At 34.3% G+C, this 20,384-nt stretch overlaps 1 non-coding gene across 1 annotated transcript; it reads left to right on the forward strand.

The window, feature by feature from the left end:
- The first annotated feature begins 11,218 nt into the window (after nt 1-11,218).
- Nucleotides 11,219-11,314, forward strand: LOC143569992 (small nucleolar RNA R44/J54/Z268 family). The gene has a single exon (XR_013141840.1). It is a non-coding gene; the product is annotated as a small nucleolar RNA R44/J54/Z268 family (small nucleolar RNA).
- Nucleotides 11,315-20,384: the final 9,070 nt, after the last annotated feature.

Here is a 20,384-nt window from a genome sequence, read left to right on the forward strand (position 1 = left end):
CTACTAATTTCATTTCATTGTTTTGTTGTTTAAAGTACACATATTGTATCCAAATTAATTGTTTAAATGGATTAGAATTATTCAAATTGGATTTGGATCATCCAAATATAGGCCCGGGATTAATTTGTATATGTGCTACTAAAAGAACTAATTAATTAATTATCAGTAAACTTAACACTTACATCCATCTTCATTGTGTATGTAGGTTTGTGATTCGATGATTCATGAAGACCGATTGTCACACCCCGACCAAAGGCGGCGGAACATACCGAGGTGTAACGATTGCCCATAAGTGCATGACACTATTTAAAGCGACAATATTTAACAAACTCATTTCATTTCACAACATCGAAAATGTCACATAACCAAATATTCATAAGTCAAATACAATAAAATATAGCAAAATATAGCAAATCAAATATTGTTCATTTTTGCTAATATCCTAACGGTATTTGTGTCATTTTCTTCACCGAACTCCATAATCAACCTAGATGCAAACCTGTAACTTTTCATAAAATAAAGTTGTCAACACAAAGGTTGGTGAGCAATTCATAAGTTTGAACAATAGATATATAGTATGAAAAGCCACAAAACTAGTATACAAAACCATAAATAATAGCTATAAACTTGGATAAATTGACAATCGCTAATAGAATTACGTTAGCGCCACCTAGCTACAAGGGATTACCAAGTAGTCTAGGATTTAATAGAATATCGTTAATTGCATTACGTTAACGACACCTTGCTACAAGAGGATGCCAAGTAGTCTAGGATTAATAGATTCCACCAACCGAAAGTTATAAACACATAGGCATATAAGCATAGAACACCAAATCGAGCAATTATTCAAGTAAAGTATACAACAACGTTTGTGGTTTAAGACTCAAGTATAAAACAGGGTATGAAGTTACTCACGTTCAAGTATAAAACTTGATCGGTAAAAGATGAATAACCGGATGGATGAAGTTTAACGAGCAAGGCCTAAATGACAATAAAATCTTGGATTTAGAATGGTTGTCTTGAAGATCTTTAAATAAAATAATTGTTGCAAAAAATAAACAATTGAAGTTCAAGGTTTAAAATGTAACTATTTAAGAATTTATAATAACAATCCTTTAAAAATGTAAGTTTGCTCGAAACCGGGTTAAAGTATCTAACCTTAATATTTACTTAACCAATGTTAAGTAATAAGGTGGGAAAAATGCTAAAATGCAAGTTCCTTTGGGACAAAGATACTAAAACGGGTTTTTAACGAGTGTTCGGGTTGTCGATTCGGGTCTTGACAAATGGTCAAACCCAAAGTCAACTTTCCAACATATTAATTGTTATGAGATAACTCATTAAAATATACTAACACTTAACCAAGTATGTAGATCTATTATTTAGAACTAACAACGCACGTTAAGCGAGTGTTCGGTTTTGTCGGTCCAAACTATGTGATGAGATCAAGTTGGATCCAACAATTCCAAGTACTTAAGAAAATAATTAAAATCAGTTTGTAAACTATTTTTAAAGAAATATACAAGTCTTGATAGCTAAAAACACACTTGTGTGTCTTAAGCGAGCAAAAGTCGGTATAGTTCGGTTTGGTTCGGTCTCCATCTCACAAATAGTTCATAGATGGTTTCTACATGCCCAGATATCATAGAACTTGTATATTGGTTTATAAATGAAGAAAACTTAAATTTTACAACTAAAAAGTTAACTACAAGTCTTTTAAGCAAAAGAGTTTAGTTCGGTTTCCATCTCCCAACGAGTTCATAGATGGATTCTATATGTTTAATATCAAAGAACTTGTAAAAATGATTTTTGAAACTCAAATCTAGCAATAAACATGTTTAAACAACTATTTTAACAAAACTAGTAAACAAAAGTTCGGTTTCCGGTTTGGACTAGTTTCGGTTAAACCAAGGTTAGTCTTATACAAACCCACACCATGGAACTTGTAAATAAGATGAACAAACTAAAAGGGTTAGAAGTTAGTCATAAGTGATATGTATAATAAGTTATGTGTGTGTATATATATATATCAAGAACACGAAGTCCTCCATGAAGCCTTGCCTTATGACATTCGAAACTTAACCAACCGGAGTCCGTGAAATAACAAATAAAGGAAACAATGGGTGTTTATTATATATATGTTGTACCACCATATTCAAGTGTTAGTAATATTATATGAACAAGTTAAAATGAAATACTATAGTTAGTTGACCTTAAGAAACCAAAATAACAAAATGTTGAAGATGAATACTTGGATTTGAGAGAGATTTTGGAGAAGATGAACAACCAAAATGGTGTATGTAGCCTTGCTTTTATAATGGTAAGAGTATGGTTCATACAAATAGGGTAAAGATGCATGTGATGGTTGAAATGGTCAAATAAGTTTTTGGTAAATGGCAATAATAGTCCCCAAAGTTTGGTTTAAGTCATTTTAAGGAGTTTTAAGGACCAAAAAGAATGTTTTCAAGACCCAACAAGTGTAAAACAATATTGTAACATAAAATCCATCATTTTGATTATATCATAAGCTTTGGTTTACAAAATGGGTTGGTTTACATGATAAACGAATAGAAAAACGAATACAAACGAGACCCGAAATTGACGAATATCACACCGATTTTAGTGGAGGGAGATTACTTAACCAAGTACTGCACATAACTGCCGCATAGGCATGTGACATTCACTAACTTTTCACTTAAAAACGCGTATTGGTTTTACCGTGAAATATTTTTTATTATAAATTTTTTTAATAAAAGAATGAGTGAATAGTTTGATTTGTTTGAGAAAAAAACTTGGCCCCACCGAATTTGTCTCTTTAGGCTTGTGTGGTGGCGCCGTAGCGCTCTAGAGAGTTGACGCCCTTATTCATAGTTTTTGACGTTAAAGTTGATAAAGTGGCAGGAATTGACGTTCTCACCTCATCACTATACCTGGTATAAGATGGTTAACAACATGGGAAGCAACCATCGAAGGATAAGGTGAGACAGAGACGTAAGCAAGTTTCCTAGGGAAAACCAATAAACTACAAATTTTGACTTTAACAAGTCAATTTTAAATTCACATGGGTCAAAAGTCGAAACTAGTTCGAAATTTGTGTTCTTTAGGTTTAAAATGAGACCCAATTTTATTCACCGTTATTCATTGATAACTGTCGTCTTCCTCGGTTAACTCTTTGAATAATATTATTGTTCTGTTTTTTTTGAACGGCCAACTAAGTAACGCCGGACACCCCGTAGGCGGCCCCCATTGGCTAAAGGTAGCCCGAGCCGGCCACTAGTCCGGACGGACGGAGCCTCTAGCGGTCCACCTGTTGAGGATTCACCGGATAAAACCCGACCCCCACGCCCGCCAAACGGCACGAAAGCGAGGAGCCGGTAAAACCGGGTGAGATCAGGACTCGAACCCTGGCTCATCCCTCATATTTTCCATATAAGTTGGTGGTAGTGAGGTTTGATCCCCCTACCTCTCCCTTATAAAGTGAGTGTTCCACCATTTTGAAAGACAATTCTTTTAATAATTAATAATATCACTTTGTTAATTTCTTATTTTCTTCCTGCCTTTGACTATCACTTTGGCACTTTATTTGTGGCAGGGCTATTAAAAAAAGAACCCAAGCCAAAACTTAAACCGAAGATCGAACGTTCTACACCCTCAACCAAACAAGATTAACCTTTTAAATAAAGATTGTTTTAGGTTTGGCAAACCGTTTTGTGTAATCATGGTTTAGGTTAGGTAGTACTAAGCGACTAACTTAATCGAACCACCTATATTTAAGAACAATCAGTTGTTGGTTAAACACTTGTTTTAGGTCGGGTCAAGCCCTTAGCCGAGTTACTTGTTCAACCGTCTACATGTCTGAACCGCTCCAACCCTAAGAGCATCCACAACATCAAATATCAACGTCACATCTATTTCAAACTTTTTCTCAAAACCCACACTTACTTTCACAACAATAAACCTTCACAAACCAACACATCATCACCTACCACTTTATATTTAATCAAATAAAAATACTTTTATAATATATTCATATTTATATTTAATCAAATAATAACTTTTAATGTATTAATTTTTTATTTAAAAAAATTAAATTTAATAAAATTGAAATACTTTTATAATATATTACTCAAATACTCCTTTTATAATATATTAATCATCAACTCAAAGACACAAATATCAAAATCTGCTTCAAGTTTGCTTCAAACCTTCACTCAAAAACACCATTCAAAAACAAAATCTGCAATTCTACATCAACAAAGTTTGCCTCCATGTTTGTCTGCTTTTTCCACATAGATCCGGACGGTGCCACATAAACACCGTTGTGAATACTCTTAGTGAAATGGTTCAAAATGATAGAACCTGACCGGTCAGTTGTCCAAATGGATGGTCCGGTCTGAGTTAATAAATACCACCAAATTCATTGTCTTTTTCAACCACATTTGATAATATAGGAGTTTCTAACCATTTTGGGTTTTTCGGTCGACTTGCCAAAAAAATGATCAGTTTTATTTTACTTTTTGCACGATCCACTCTTTTGTAAGTCATGTACTTTAACCTGAATATGAAAGTGTTCGGTCATCGGTCATAATTAAAAGCCCACAAACAAAAAGCCATGACTGATAAAAGTATTTGGTACCTTGATGGATTGGATGTTATGTTACTTGAATCGGGGAAAATATAAATATAGACATTGATCTTGACATAAAGCCCATATATATCCTACAATCTATCCAACGTCAATGCTGACAAAGAGGTTACTTTTTGCTTTGTATCTCCTACATACGTTGTCGTGGGCTTTCTCCTTAAGACTTAGGGGTGTGGGGGCTCTAGTGGGGGCTCTAGCAGAGCCAAGAACCAATAATATTATGACGTGTGGCAGAGAGAGAAACTGGATAAGGGGGGTGTTGGTAGCGCCCCTCTAGCGCCTGGCCCCTGGTGTGGGTAGCGCCCCTCTAGCGCCCCGCTAGCGCCCCACATCATCTCTCTCTTCTCCCGCTACCATGCTCGCGGGTGTGTTGGAGCCCCCTCTAGCGCCCCCTTGGTGTGGTACTAGCGCCTGGGGGCGCGAGCGGAGGGGCTCTAGCGCCCCCTTTGAAGCCCCCACACCCCTCAGTCTAAGGTTGTTACCTTTTGCTTTGTATCTCCTACATACGTTGTTGTGGGCTTTCTCCTTAAGGTTACCACTGATGTGATGTAACCTTAAACCACTTCCAAGGTACAAAAATCATACAACCATAAAGTTATTTTATGTACTACTTGTGTAAAACAGTATTGCTATTAGCCTATTAGTGAATTTCTAGTGGCCGTCCAGAAACATAATAAAGTTGGAAAAAAAAGCTATTGGTCATATAATTAGATAGTTATAATCGTACATGAGTTAATTGATATCAGGTTGTTCAAATCTAGCTTAAATGATCTTACACTCTATTTGAGCTCAATTTGTAGTTCATTTAATAAACTAGATCGAGTTTGTGCTTCATATACCTAATTTGGCTAGGATTTCAAGCTTTAACAAATATACTATTTGTGTATATAACAATTCCTATTATATGTATTTACACAATAAATAGATTAGTTTTCACTTTTTGTACATGTGGTTTGTCTGAAATTGCTAGATACATGATATTTGTCCAAATAAACCTCGAAAGTCGGTTTATTATTCTTGTTTATAAAAAAACTAGAAATACTGTAATTTTGACAAGTGAAAATTCATAGTTAAAGAGTTGGTTGACGACAGTCGACTATTTTAGAGTTAACTAGAATTTGTGCATGCGCATTGCAGCATGTTTGTGTAACTCGTTGAACATAGACTATTTACAAAAAATTTAAAATACTTGTAAACCTACGAAAAAAATGACGTAGAATATGTATACAACAAAATATTCATGTTGGAATGTTGTTAACTAGAATAGCGAAACACCATTTTACCCAAAAAAAACAAACAAACAGGGGGAGGGGGGGTTAATTGTGACGCAGTTTTGATGGTGTGTACTTTTGTATTTGTACATTATAATTAACAACTCGGTGTTAAAACAAAATTTATATCAATGTATAGATAAAAGAAGCCCGGGGGACATTAGTGGTCTAGATGACATAACATGATTGAATATAAAAGAAAAAAAAGTAAAAAAAAAATTGTAGCTTCTAAATGCTAAGAATTGGATTTTTAATGTTTTATAACATTTTTCATATTTGTTAAGCAGAAAGAATCATTAAACAGTAAATAATGTGTGCCAACAAATATCCGGGAGGTAAATTGCCTCTCCTCTATCTAAGAAGTCAAGAGTTTATATCTTGCAAGGTGCAAGCATAGATGATTATAGAAGTAGAGTAGAAGTTGTTATATCTAACTAAAGTTTATATATCCATTTAGGTACAAAATTTGAAGACATATTTAAAAGATAAGTGGATTTTAAAAATTGTTTACATAAGTTTAGTATAACGCGGAAGGCCAGAAAAACTAGTGTTAGGACTTAGGGGGGCCTTAAATTGGATATCATAACTAGGGATGATCATGAATCGAGCGAAGGCTTACTCGTTGCTTGGCTCATTTACAATCGAACCGAACCGAACGGCTAAAATTTGAACTGAGCGGAAATTGAAACGAGCCAAATCGAACCAAGCATTTTTCGATCGAACACTGAGCGAGTTTCGATCATTATTTATTTCTTTTTCACTTTAAACATTTCAATAAGAAACAAATTTGAATATTGTAAATAATATATTTTGTAAACAAATTAGTAGTTTTTAGATAGTAAACAAATTTATGGTATTTCGAAGACTTAGGTGGTGTTTGTTTTTGAAGACAAAAAATGTCTGCAATCTAATTTCATCTGATTTCATGTCTGCAACTGAAGATATGGTCTGAAGGTCTGCAATCTGAAAATATAATATTGTTTGTTTTATAAATTGGATATCTGCATAAGTTGAAAATTAGTTATCTATCATATGTATAACAGTAGAACGAAATCATATAACGTTTGTAAACTGCTAAAATAATTGGTGGTGGTGTACGAACTATGGAAATGAGAGATGGTAGACGATTGTGGTAGGCGGTGAACGGTGGTGGTGATAGACGGTTGTGGTGGGTGGTGTATGGTGATGGTGGCTTACGGTGGGTGGTGGTGGTGATGAACGGTTGTGGTAGGTGGTGTACTGTGGTGGTAGCGGACGGTGGGTGGTGATGGTTGTGACAATCATCAATTCCGGGCCATATATGTATTCGTTTGTGTATTCGTTTATCATGTAAACCGACCCGATTTATATCCCGAACATTTCAAATATATAAAATATTGGATTTTATGTTACTAAATCATTCCCGCTTGTTCAATTTGAAAAACCCATTTTACGGATTCGAAAACGCCTTTAAAACGCTCAAATTACATCGAAAACGAACTTTCGGGACGCAAAACGAACCACGCTAGACGAGCTGGACCAACCCACCCCACCCCAGACCACGCCGCGCCGCGCGACCACGGCAGGGAGGCTGGTCGCGTAGCGCGGAGCCCATAAGATTAGTTTGTTTGTTTTGTTGTTTATGTTTTACACCCTATTATCCAAATCCGATTTTTACACATTAAATCTCATGCATAACCCTTTCAATCTTATCCTATATACACATGACCCTCTTCTCCATTAATCCCTGCTCATACTTCATTTTCTCTCTCAAATTCAAGGTTTTTAAAGGTTGTTTTCATTGTTCTTGGAAGTTTGACTTTCAAAAGTCAAACTGATCATAATTTTTCATTTTAATCAACTTATTAGTTCTTATTAATACTTGAAGATTGTTATACAACATATATATAATATACACCCCTTGCTACCTTTGGTGGTCACTTCTCCGGTCTCGGTCGGTGGAGTGTCATGCTTCATGGACGACTTACGAAGTCCATGTTTAACTTCTGATCATTGTAGTTTCATCATCATCATCATCATCATCATCATCATCATCATCATCATCATCATCGTACTCAGTATATCCCACCAATAGCAATGCTATGGTAGGGTCTGAGGAGGGTAAGATGTAGACAACCTTACCTCTACCCCATAGGGATAGAGAGGCTGCTTCTGATGAGACCCCCGGCTCGATAGTAGTTTTGCATCATAGTAGTATATCCCACCAATATCATTGTAGTTTGTATATCATATTTATGAAGTTCCATGGTTATGGGTTTGTAGAGACTAGCCTCGGTTTAACCGTAAATAGCTCTAAACCGTAAACCGAACTTTGTTTACTAGTTTTGTTAAATGATTGTATAAATATGCCTTTATGTTATATTTAAGTTTCTAAAATCATTTATATGAGTTCCATGGTTATGAGTTTGTAGAATCTAACCTCGGTCTTAACCCAAAACAAGATCCGAACCGAAAACCGAACTTTTGTTTAAAGACTTTATTGTTGACTTTTTTGTTGTAAAACTTAAATATCATATTTTATAAACTATTATACAAGTTCTTTGATGTTTGGGCATGTGACAACCATTCTTGATCTTATTCCGAGTTAGAAACCGAACCAAACCGAACTAAACTGATTTCACTCGCTTAAGACACAAGTGTGTTTCTAGCTATCAAGACTTGTATATTTCTCTGTGAATACTTTATAAACTGATTTTAATTATTTTCTTAAAGTACTTGGAATGTTGAATCCAACTTGATCTTATAACAAGGTTTGGACCGACAAAACCAAACACTCGCTTAACGGACGTTGTTAGTTCTAAAACAATGGAACTGCATACTTGGTTAAGTCTTCTTAAATTTTATTGAGTTATCTCATAACATTCATTATTTTGGAAAGTTGACTTTGGGTTTGACTAATTACCAAGACCCGAACCAATAACCCGAACACTCGTTAAAACCCGTTTTAGTATCTATATTATAAAGGGACTTGCATTCTTACATTTTTACCCACCTTATTACTTAACAAGGTTGAGTAAAATTAAGGGCTAGATACTTTAACCCAGTTTCGAGCAAACTTATATTTTTAAAGGACTGTTATTATAATTTCTCAAACATTTACATGTTTAAACCTTAAACTTTAAATTGTTTGCATTTCTTATCATTTATTTTATTTAAAGACTTCCTAGACAATCTTTCTAATACAAGACTTCCTTACATCTAGGCTTTGCTCGTTAAACCTCATCCTTTCGGGTACTCGTCATTTTACCAATCAAATTTATTACTTGAACGTGAGTACTTTCATTTCCTGTTTTCCGTCTTTCGTTTTGGGGGTGATATTGCATGCTAATGCTAATGTGTTTACATGCTTAAATTTTGTGTTGTATGCTTACATGCTTAAATGCTAATGTGTTTACCGCTTTTGGGTTGGTTGATTCATAAATCCTAGACTATTTGGCATCCCCTTATAGCAATGTGTCGTTAATGCATTCTTATTAATGATTTCATATAAATCCTAGACTATTTGGCAATTTCTTATAGCAAGGTGTCGTTAATGTATTCTTATTAACGATTTCATTATCTAATTTGTTGTTATTATTATTGTTTTGTATACAAGTTGTGGAATTTCCTACCATATACTATTTGTTTAAAACTATAAAATTGCTCACCAACATTTGTGTTGACAAATTTTATTTTATGCAATGCTACAAGTTTGACTATTGGTTGACTCGAGAACTTGAAGAAAAACGTTGTCAAGACTATTAGGATATTAGCAAAACGAACAATATATTATTATGCTATGTTTGAATTAGGTATTTGTATGAACAAGTTATGTGACTTTTTTATGATTATGAATTTAAATAAGTTGATTAAATATTGACACTTTAATAGTGTCTTGTGTTTTTGGCAATCGGTTGCCCCCCGACATGTTCCGCCGCCTTTGGTCGGGGTGTGACAGTGGTGGTGGTGGTGACGGCAGACAGTGGGTGGTGGTGGATGGAGGCGGTAGCGGACAGTGGTGGACAGTGGTGGTGGTGGCGGACAGTAGTGGTGGATGGCGGTGTCGGCATATGATGGGTGGTGGTGGTGGTGGCTGACGGGGGTGGTGGTGATGGACGGTGGTGGTGGTGGTGGTGGCGAACGGGGGGTGGTGGTGGCGAAGAACGGTGAATGGTGGTGGTGTTGGACATTAGGTGTTGGTAGGATGTTAAGAAGTGTGAAGATGGTGGATATTAGCTTAATTTTGAAGACCATAAAAGCAGTTTTTAGAATTTTTTTTAAATCAAACTGTCTTCAGAAGCTTATGTTTGTGCGCCCGCATACATAAGTCTCTTGCAGATCTTTGAAGCAAAAACAAACACAACCTTAAAGTAAACAAATAAAACTTTAAAACTGATAGAACTGGGAAAATTTTAAAGGGTCTAAAAAATTGTACACATATATTTAAGTGTGTTGTCTATATATTTATATATTTGTTCATATATAATTATACATAAAATAAATTAAAAATATTCGACCCGAACCCGAACCGAACCGAGCAGAGCGGATCGTTTACAATCGAGCGAAAAAATGAGCGAGATTTACCGAGCAATTTGTGAGTGAGAGGTGAACGAGTTCAAGTGGCGAGCATTTTGAACGACCCTAATCATAATCGGGCTATAGCCTATAGAAAATTTTAGTTGGCCCATGGTACAATATACATTTTGATCTTAACATGAGTACGTAGGAAATAATGCCAATTTATTTAAAAATGCGAACGTAAGAAACAATACCAACTACAATACCAATCTACATAAACAATGACTTATAATAACAAATAAAAGAACCTAAAAACTACAAGAAAAGAATCAAAATCAAGAACTAAATAATAACAGCATATACAAGCAAATACTTATAACAGCAAAAGAAAACATCTAATAATAACAACAAAATATAAATAAGCAAATACTTATAACGTCTCATAATCGAAAATTAGCAAATACGAACAAAAAATAGCAGCAAACACCTATAAAAATAAACCTAATCATAACAACAAATTGGTTCTCACCGTTTTCATGTTAAGAATAAAGTGTATTTGATCCTGTTTCGGTACAATATCTCATTGATTAGAAAACGGCCCAGTAGCATCAACAGAGAACCTACTGGTGTCTCTATATAACAATCGCTAAATTGCTTGCCTGACCAATAAACCCTAATAACCAGGGTCTCTCCTATTCGGCTTGCGGCACAATCGGTCACTAATTTTTTTACTTTGTTTGATTTATGTTTTCTACTTATTTGTCATCAAAATTTGTTTTTGTTTGTGCTTTGATGTGTGGATTTAACTTCAAATGATGATATACAAGACAGGGATATCTGCACGACATCTGCACTCTATTGGAGTATGATGATTTGTCTGTGGGAATCTCTCTGATGCTTTCACTTAAACCACAATGTTTTTATAATTGTTTTGTTCTTGTTACTTCACTTTTTTTTTCTTTTTTCTCTGACATTTTGAAATAGCCGATGATGCATAAATTTCTTTATGATAATTTAAGATTGATTATACATAAAATAAAATGAATCATCGCACCTGAGGCTATGTTTGTTAGTGTGATCTTGATTTAGTCCGGAATCTAGTTGTCTGGTTACAATGTTTTTTTGAGTTAGTTTTTCTTTCAGTTTTTTTTTTCTGACATGATATTGAAATTGTATTGTTTTAATTAGAGGTCGTTTATTTTTTTTTATTCATTGATTTGTTTGTTAATAGGTAATTTTTTTTTCAATGACCATTTTATTATAAGCCACACACTTTTGTCAATAGACTAACACACCAAATCAATAATAAAATTATGGTTTAGACTGGTTTAGACTTGAAAATAATTTCCTAATATGTGTTTTTTAACCGGAACTTTAAAATAAGGCAGCACGTGTTGTGTACAAGAACGTTTGCAACAAACGAATCCTAGACAGATTTTATACCAGGATAACAGTCGGCTGACTCATTCAGAGTGAAATCTTGCTGGTCAAACCCTTTTTGGGACCTAAAATGTAACAAGAAATTGGTGCTTCTTTGAATTTTATTGTTGCGAAGCAAATGAGCAAACCATGAAATCATGAATAAACCTTTCTTTTCGAATAAAACTGTCATAAAAATATTTTTTTTATATTTCCTAGATAACAAATCTTGGGAGAGAATCCGACCAAAGTTGCCCGTTGTTAAGGTTAAGACAACTTACTAGGAATATTTAGGAACTGATTAAACTGTCTTAGTCAGGCTAAATTGTTTGCTTCGTTCAGGTTAGAGGAAGTAATATGATTTGTAGACATTATCGTCCAAAATATTGCGTTATGTGTGAAGCAACGTCGGAATCAGCCTTGTATTTGATGGTGCGGTGCAAAGTGGCGAGGTAGATATGGGCTACAATTTTTGAATGGGTTGAGTTACCAGGGTTTAATTTTTCCAAGTCTGTGCGTGGGATAATGGATTATCTAGCAAAGTTCAAGAGGAATAAGATGGAGTGTGAGGTGATCCAAGCAATTGTTTTGGTTACGTGTTGGGAAATTTGGTTAACAATGAATGATATGTTATTCAGTAAAAAGACATTTTCGATGGTGAAGGTAATAAATGACATTAAGGTTATGTTATTCTTTTGGGTGTGTAATCGGAACAAGAGATTGGGTTTGACTGGGAGAACTGGTGTCGTTTTTAATTTTGTTAATTTTCTAGTAGTTTTTTTATGGCCTAGGTTGTTTGTGTTTGTCCTTTTTTATTTCTTTGTTTGTTTTAGATACTTGCGTCTTGTAACTGATCATTTCTTGTTTTTTTTATAAAATTTGGCCTTAAAAATGATAAACTTATTGTCCAAGATACTGATAAAAAATTGATAGTTTCTTAATCACTAAAATTTAATTTTTGTTATTGTATTCAAGACTTCAAGTCCGCAGAATTATAAAGTTTCATAAGTCTTCTAATTATATTGCATATGAATTACTAGTCATGTGTCCGCACGATATAGCAGGAAACAATAGTTAAAGGTTGTTAGCACGCCAAGCCAAGGCTAGCTCTGGCTTGACTCGAGCTTCATATTGAGCATGACTCACGTTTGTTTAATTATTATAATAACTTGAATACTTTATAAAACATATAAGAAGGTAAAGAAATTAAAGTTGTGTAATATTTGGATAAACATGAGGGAGCAAAGTTGTAAGTATTACTTAAATTTTGAATTTTAACAAGTTAAAAAGATTAAAGATTAAATATGTAGTTATATGAAACATGACATTGTAAACGTTTGTTTAAGAAACTTGTACATTCATATAGTAATGACTTGTACATTTTAAACCGTCGATCTGTTTTGAAAAAAAATTATATTGAAACGTTGACCAAAATATGCTCGTTTAAATAGGTATGTTTGGATTTTTGTTAACCATATTTTTGCAAAACATATATAAAGAATACTAAAAAGAATAAAGTTTGAGTAAAAAATGGATAATCATGAGGGGTTAAAACTGTAATTAATTCTTATATATACAAATTTTAAGTAATATTAAGGTACTATAATTATAATTATTTTTATACAAATCACATGAACGTGGGTGAGATGTGTTAAAAGACAAATCTATGGTGCTGTTTTTATACAAATCACATGTCCGAAAATATTATTAGCCGATGTCCTTTAAAAACTTTTCATGATGGCTTTTTTTCGCTGTTTTATTTAAAAAGGACATAAAAACATTAATTATAAATGTTTGATAATGTATTATATAAAAAAAAATTAGATGTAATTTTGATTATATTACTTTACTTTTTGAGTTTATTTTAGTTAGTATTGCGTATAGGTACCCTATCGAATGTTTCATAGCGAATCGAACCGACAACGACTGAATTTTCACCCCTGCTGCAACGTGCGGGCTTTAATAACACCTAGTTACTTTTTAACTTCACAGTTCACACACTAAGGTGTTGTTTGTTTTTTAAGACAAAAATTGTCTGCAATCTGATTTCATCTGATTTAATGTCTGTAACTGAAGGTGTGGTCTGAAGGTCTGCAATATGAAAATATAAGACTGTTTGTTTTATAAACTGGATATCGTCTGCATAAGCTGAAAATTAGTTTCCTATCATATATATTACAGTAAATAAAAGTTATTTAACGTTTGTAGACTGCTAAAATAATTGGTAGTGGTGTACGAACTATGAAAGTGGGTGGTGGTAGATGATTGTGGTAGGCGGTGAATGGTGGGTGGTGGTGATGGACGGTTGTAGTGGTGGGTGGTGGACGGTGATAATGGCCGACAATGGATGGTGGTGATGATGAACGGTGGTGGTGGGTGGTGGACTATGGTGGTGGTGGATGGTTGTGGCGGGTGGTGGTGGTGGCGGCGGACGGTGGGTGGTGGCGGTGGCGGGTGGTGGTGGATGGTGGTGGCGGGGTGGTGGTGGTGGTGGATGGTGGTGGCGACGGACGGTGGGTGGTGGAGTGTAGTGGTGATAAAGAATAATTATAAGGAGAGAAATAAGGACATTTGTCATAATGCATGTGAAGTAGGCTACTTGTGATGTTCTAAAACCACCAGCTCACTAAGTCATCATGCCTACAAACTAGGGAGAGGGGGTTGGACGGTCATGGGGGTGAGAATGTTTGCATAATTTTTTTTATAAAACTTGTTAAATATTGTACCCACTTTATCATATTTTGTAAAATACAACTAGTTAGAAAATATTTTGTGTAAAACTAATTACATATCTGAATTGGTCATAAAATTAGCTACAAAACCATATAAAAAATATAAAATTTTGGAGTTAGTTGGGTTCGGATCCTTAGGGTATCCTATACCGACTTCTACACGCTTATTTTTCTAATTTTCAGGAACCGAAACTTCTAAAAAAATAAATTTATGACCTATAGTTAATGTTTTCACTAATCATATATTATTTTAGGCCATTCTCAACGTTTAGAATATTTTTGGACTTTTAACTATACTCGAGTAGTTGCTAGTGTCAGTTTTGGGCAGTTTTCGCTACGCGACAAAACTTAACTTTTTGAACACAATAAAATCTAACTCATATATTTTTGGACTAAAATAACGTCATTGTATTAATTATTATATTTTATTCACATAACAACGGATTACATTAGTAACGGATTAGGCTTAAAATAGCCGGGTGTCACATTCTCCCATCCTTTAAGAAATTTCGTCCCGAAATTTATGATGTAACACTTGTGTCTGATTCTAGAGAAAAAGGTGAGGTTATTTTCTCTTCATATAATCTCGTCATTCCCATGTGATTGCGTGGGGCTACGACCTGAATTCAATCCTGACTTTGACTAGCTCGATTTTGTTTTGCCCAAGTTTTTGGATTTTCTATTACATTGTCTCAACATGTTTTACAATATATCGAAGCTTGTTGTCCATATGGACTTCGTCAAATGGAATGATCAGTGATTCATCAGATATGTATTTCTACGTATTAGACACGTGGAACACATCAAATATTTTACTAAATGCTAAAGGTAATTTAAGCTTCAATGCTACTGGACCAATTCGATTAGCCAACATAATGAAGACTCAACTTCCCTCTGGCTTAGCTTAGTATGTGACGATTGATGAATTTTATTTCCGTATAAGGCTCCCAACGGTGGGACCGTAATACTAGAAAATAATTGCTTAAGGAAAATAAGCAAATGGGGGCGAGTATTCCAAAGATTTCTGGAGAGGTTGCCAAATCATTGACATAGAAAAGCCATATTAGAGTTCAAATGCACCTGTAAATTCGCAATTACGTTCTAGAACCGTAATTGTCAATTTACCTTACAAGAGTACCCTAATATCATTTCCATCATGAACTGGTAAATTTCTCCAAATTGTATTCTTCCATAAAGGTAGAGAAAGAGCCGATCGATCTACCATTATCCAGATAGTGTCGCACTCACTAGATATTCATGGTAAATATATTATAAGGTCTATGGTGATAGGCTACCATTTTTATTGAGGAAAGTTCAGGTTATTGCAGAAGTTTTAATGGTTTTGATATTCTACCCTCACATTGGGATAAACACTTGTTTACATAATCTATAATATCTAATTTTGCATTGGTCCACCAATGAAGTTCCTTAGATATCTTTTTGTATCTTGGTAGAAATTGGATAAATTGAGTATCTAGACTTATGCGTTCGTTTAGCACCTAGCTACACAAGTTCCAACATCGCAGTACCAAAACTTGGTTTAGTAAATGTAACGTTTGATAAGCTTTTGACGCAAATTTACATTCAATTACTCTTAACTTTTAATCTTTGAATTTTTTCTCTTCAAGGCTTTGTATCGAGCATCAAAGATTAGGATTATAAGAATTATTTTGAATTATTAATCACAAAATACATATGTGTGACAAATTTTCTCTTTTCTTTTTACTTAAGAATCAACTACAATATTCACTTTACCTGCATGGTAATGAATATCATAGTCATAATATTAAAGTAGCTAAACTCAACGTCATTGTATCTTGTTAAAAAGAAACTGAAGACTCTTAGGATTAGTGTAGGATGTGCACTTTGTATCGTAACGCTCATGTCTCAAGATTTTGAGAGAGAGAAAAGTAATTCCTAATTCTAAATCATTATTTGGATAAGTTTTCTTATGCAATTTGTGTTGTCATGTCGTATAGGCTATCTGCCTTTGTCTTTATGCATAAGCATGTATTCAAGACCTAAGCGTGAACATCACTATAAGCTACAAATTCAACTGTTCTTTACGGGAAGAACAAGATAGGTGCATTATACCATTTTTTCCTAGTAATGAAGAGTTTTGTCTTATCCCATGTTCCTGTCATATTTCTTATCAATCTGGGTTGGGTAAATAAGGTCAAAGGATGAGCCATCTTTGAGAAATTCTCGAGGATTCTCTGATAATACCCAAACAAGATCTAAGAATTATTGCACTTCAGTTGGGAACTTTAGTGTTCTAAATTCTTAATTGTTTTAATATTTAGTAGATTTACGCGTATTCCTTCCTCATAAATTACATTTCTCATAAAATGAATTTCCTAAATCCATAAGTCATACTTAGAGAATTTCCTAATATCGCCACTGATATCATCGATGAACATTGTTACGATTTTATTCGAGTAGGGTTGGAATACCCTATTTATGAGATACATGAACACAACGGGCACATTTGTCAATTCGAACAATATGACTATAAAAAAAACTTATAATGGCTCTATCGCGTACTAAAAATGTCTACTTTTGCTAACGGTAACTAAAACATAAGTCTATCTTTGAGAAGGAACTAGGTCCTTGTAGCTGATCGAACTCATAATCAATTCTCGGTAATGGGTACCAAATTTTATGGTGGGTTTATTCAATTCTCGATGATCGATACTCGTTTTTCTTTTTATGAATAGACCTAGTGCTATCCAGAGCGAGAAGTTTGGTTTTATGAAACCTTTGTTTACTAGTTCTTGAAGTTGATTTGGACAGTTTTTGCTTTTCCGATGGCGTCAATATATATGGAGACCTAGCTATCTGTGCAACATTTTGAACAAATCGATTTTGGAATTAGCATGATTCGATGGAAATAGTCCAGACAGGTTTTTATGGAAACTTCTAGATAATCTTTGGTTATAGAAATATCTTGACAACATTGATTTAAACGTAAGGTATCTCCTACGCAATAGCTCACATCTCTTGATAGAGACCAATAATTTGGTATTACACTGATCACTACGGATTACTATAGTTTCACTAGTTACTTGTGGTAAACAATCTAGCTTTTTCAAATATACAATCTGTTAGTGCACAGAAATTTGACACTGTGGATATGTTATCCTGGCATATGTTTTGGATCAGTTATCCTTAGCGTGTGTTCCAGATCCCGTCAGGATCAAGGATCCATAGTACTTATTATTTATGAACGGTTGTTCTCATGTGTAGTCTTATATTTAGCAGGTATAACGGTTAGAAAACCCAGTCTATCCACTAACTTGCAGTCAAGAAGATATTGACGTGTCTGGATCAATTATCCTTCTGAAGAGTTCCAGAGCTACGTCAGGATCAGTGATCCTCAGTACTTATTGCTTATTAACGATTTTCCTTTGTTATGTTGATATTTTTGGCAGGTATAACGGCTAATGACCAAGTCAAAGCTATAATCTCGCAATCTAATTAATACACCACGTGGATAATGAAGGAAACAATCACAATTAAGGAATGGCTTGATTGGCGGATTAAATTAGGGATATTTGTTATTCTTTTCTTGTATATAATGAACATATGATCAGCTAGGTAAAACACATGTACGAACACACACACTAGAGCAGAAGCAAACATTCTCTCTACACACTAGCTTACTTTGTAATCTCGATCATATACTCCACAACACTTGTAACCACCTTTTATTATCAATATAATCGACGGTGATAGTTTTCACCGTCCCGGGGTTTTTGTGCGGAGACCACGATAATCATATACTTATCGACCAAAGGTTACCTTGTTGATCATTGACTAAAGTAATTCGACCAAAGATTATCTTATTAATCCTTGACCGAAGTTATTTTACCAAATATTACCTTGATAAGTTTTGACCGAAGTAAGACTATCGTATTCAAGGGCTTTTTCCCTCGTGATCAAATCATTGTGTACATCAAGATTTCGATTACATATTCGTTATTATCAACATAGCACTATACCTCACTTTACAGATTTGGATATATTATCCTTAGCAGATTTTTTATCCAAAACACAATCATAACATGATTTATCGATAATCAGTCTATATCCTTAATGAGAGTCAAACTGTCTTCTTGACGGGTAATAGATTAATACAGAATTCATAGTTTTCTACCAAATGATTAAAGTCATTGATGACTTTATAGGTTTCTATCAATTTCCCCATTTGTTAATTCTACCAAGTACTTTCTATCTAGGTCATTGATTTTATGCCAAGAAATGTGTCTAATCATTTAGAAACAAAACTTAAGTTGGCTCTAGTATCGAAAAGTACAAAAATATATTGGCTATTTAAGTTAATCGAGAAATCCTTACTAGCCTTCCTTGCTTTAAAAGATCATTCTCTAACATTTCACTTTTTGAATTTAGTGTCCTATGGGTATGTTATTCATCTCTGTATTCAAAACAACCTTACTTTATCATATCGCTAGTTATCAGTTGTCTCGCGAATCAGGTGTCTAGAACTATTTCTCTTGATATATCTTTTGCAAACACCAAGATGGCACTTCCCACAAGTATTACACTTGGGCATTTAGAATTGGTTTTTCCCAATTCTATCTTAATTTGATCAAATTTACGGCCTGAACCTTGTGTTCTCTTTATAATCAAGAATTTTCTCTGAAAAAATAGACCATTTTCTTTGCCGAATTAGGTTTAACATATTTCTTGGCGTTATCACTCTTGTTAAACCACAATCCATTGCGAATGGTATCATCAGACGGTGATTTTTCCAGAGTTTAAGCAATATGATTTACTGTTGGATTAACAGAGGTAACTGTGCTCTTGATATATGGCACAAAACCATATATATATCTCTAGATTCTGACATATTTGGTTACAACGAAGCGTGGAACAAATCTTGCCAGCTCGTTAATCGAGAAGTTTAAGTTCTAATTTCAGCACCTTTCATGATTACATTATGGAATTTAGTTTCGAAATTCCGAAGCTCTTTCCTGGGACAACATTCTTTCAGCAACATCCCATGATATAAATCCAGGTAAGACCATGGGCAACGTCTTTTCCCTGATTCAGATCTTAAGTGTTCTCCCATGATAAAGCCTCGTCTTGGAATAAGCACAATGTCTACTTTACTCTATACTTAACACAATCCTTGATCACCACTATTATCTCTATCTCCTCTATCCATCGGAGGATATTTAGAAGATCTTCAGTCCTGGAATGGTCTTTAAGTTTCAACTTCTATAAGTTATGCAGATACATACTAGTAGCGGATTCCTTGTTACATAGTTTCCAAATCAATGTATGCTATCCATTAAACTAGTTACGGTAACTCTTGAGTTATAACAAACACATTTAGTCTTTTTCTCCATGTCGGATTTCTTGTAGTAGCTCTATTGCAAGTACCTTTACTTGTACAACATCCTTGACCTGTTTAATATCCTGGTTATCATTGCATTACTGCAAAGAAGTGTTACGTGTTGTGTGATCAAATGTCTCATCTACAGAGAATGTAGACAAGATCTTCTAAGGGTGAGAGGTTGTCTTTATTTGGGTGGTATATTATCGTCTCTGTTATTTTCGGATAACAGAAATAAGACAATATTCTATATTAATTATAAATCGCGTGTGAATAAATATAGGAAATAAACACGATCGCGCAATAATTAACAAATCAACCCAGAGAAGTTTATGACATTTAAATTTGAAAAATTATATTACTTGTGTAGAAGTTAATAAAATAACAACTAAAATAGGTGTGAATACGCATATACACCAAACACAAGTTCAAATTTTCCTTACGAAATGTCTAAGTTCGGT

The sequence above is a fragment of the Bidens hawaiensis genome, unplaced genomic scaffold (assembly GCF_021521415.1).
Source record: "Bidens hawaiensis isolate Kalapana, Puna unplaced genomic scaffold, B.hawaiensis_p1.1 tig00024810_1, whole genome shotgun sequence".
Lineage (NCBI taxonomy): Eukaryota > Viridiplantae > Streptophyta > Magnoliopsida > Asterales > Asteraceae > Bidens > Bidens hawaiensis.